Here is a 2,168-nt window from a genome sequence, read left to right as displayed (position 1 = left end):
TCTGCCTTTCACCACTGAAACATCTCAGCAATGCCAGGAGGCTGGTATGCCCCAGGAGGTTAAGAATAGTCTACAATGGGAAAGATCCCTCCTGTTGTTGTTCGTCTGCTTGCAGTTGTCTGGGCAGAGGATCCACGAAAGAGGTAAGTGCAGTGGGATCTGAACAGCCAAAGCTTTTCCAAGGCAGATTTAAACCCGTGAGAAGATTTGTTCCAATAACCAGAACTATCAGCCTTGTTCAAATCATCAAAGTAATCCAGCACCAGTAACACTGCTGGGGCTTCATTTCTTGCTTTCATCTTTGATGCTTATCAAATTTATTTCTTCTTTCTTTATTCCCTAAGTCTGACCTACTTGGGAAATGCCAAACCAGCTGAGCCATCAAGAGCCAGCAGTGCTGTGTATCTGATCCAACATGGAGCACTGGGACTCGCTGGGATTTTTGGTTGTCACTCTCAACTATAATGTGACAATTATAGGTGAGTACTTTAAAACCACTCTACTCTTTCTTTTGCTGCTCCTAGCCTGAAGCTAAGTAAATGTCCACTAGATTGAACAACCGAGCATTGACATTGGTCATCCACTTTGATTTCTAGTGATCCGTTTGTGACCTTTAAAGAAGTTATTATTTACATATGTGATGTAAAAGTGGTCAATGTATTTTTTTTTGTTAAATTGACTCCTACTTCATCTCTGATGGACATTTTCTTAGCTTTAGGAAAGAATTCTGGCATAGTTTTCAATTTTGACTTTTGATGCCCAAGCTTCACACCAGCTGTAGGGAATGTTGTACGGATTGTTGTGAAAACACTCAAAAATAATTCGTCATTAAGAAGGGAAAAAGCTTCTCCGTTACAGGAAAACATTTGCTTGTGGTTAATTACCATATTGTGCTTATTCTTCTTCATTTTTATAAATGAGAAAAGTTCACATGCATTAAAAATAAACAGAAAACAAACAAGCACAGTTTGTTTTCTGGCAGCAAAAACAGGAGGCTGAGTGGTTCTTTTCTTCTTATTTAAATAAGACACCCTTCCTCTTTCATAGGCTGCTTGGAGCGAAGAGTGAGTCAGATAAAACCTCTCCAGGGCCTTTTGAAGCCCCTTCACTCCCACCACGGGCAGGGGCTGCAGCTTGTGCTGGGTGCTGCAAGGGCAACAAGGACTGAGCCATTAGGGAAGGTGATGCATGGAGGATTCTCTCTAAAATGAATGTCATACTGAACTGCTTCCTAAGGAGCCATTGATTTTTTTTTAAGCAGCACTCCCTATTGTACATGTTCTAATTAAAAATGGATAAGGAAATAGCATGTAGTATCTTAAGCTTAATTAACAAATGTGCTTCAAACACACTGAGGTCCTCACAGAGAAAAAATGCAACCTCACTATGAGGCATCGCTTACTAAAGGTGACGATTCTTTACATTTGGTGGTTTTTATTGGCCAACACTGTCAAAAACAGGGCAACAACACAGCCTGCACAACAAAATACAAGGAGCTGAAAATACAGCAAAACCACTGCTAAAGTTCAGGTGATTGAAAATGAAATGGGAAGGCCTCCATTTATTTAGGTAGTACATTATTTTGCCTGGAGCAGCAGGCTTCTGTGAGTGCAGTTTTACTGACCCAGTCCCATAATCTGTCCATTAGCCACTGAGGGTTTACATGGGACATTTAAATTGTATGTTCCATGTGGTAATAGATATTAAATAACACTACACAAAAATGTGCACAATTGAGATTCTTACCAACTACAGAGAAATTGTTCCATGGGAAATGGCAAAGAATGTTGTTCAAGCCAATACTGGTAAAAAACTATGTAATTTATAGAAAAAAAGAGTTTTGGGATCTGATCTTTTAAAAGACTTTCAGAATATGTATTGGTGCTGTTTCACAGATTTTGTGCACGTGAGATGTACAATCACTATTCATGACTTAAGGTATTCAGTGCATTTCTCAACTGTTAACTGCACATGGCATGCTTCTACGTAGTTGCTGAGTTGCCATTTGTGCATCTATTTCTTAGCTACTCCTTTTGATTTGAACAATCAGTTCCTTAAAGTATATAATGAAACTCATTGCATTTTTCTGTTTGTTTTGTGTGTTTGTGTGTGTGTGTGTGGTTTTTGTAGTTCCTAATTTTTTTTCTTTTTTTTTCTTTCTTTTTTAC

Source organism: Meleagris gallopavo, chromosome 6 (genome assembly GCF_000146605.3).
Source record: "Meleagris gallopavo isolate NT-WF06-2002-E0010 breed Aviagen turkey brand Nicholas breeding stock chromosome 6, Turkey_5.1, whole genome shotgun sequence".
NCBI classification, from domain to species: domain Eukaryota; kingdom Metazoa; phylum Chordata; class Aves; order Galliformes; family Phasianidae; genus Meleagris; species Meleagris gallopavo.
This window is presented reverse-complemented; position numbering follows the sequence as displayed.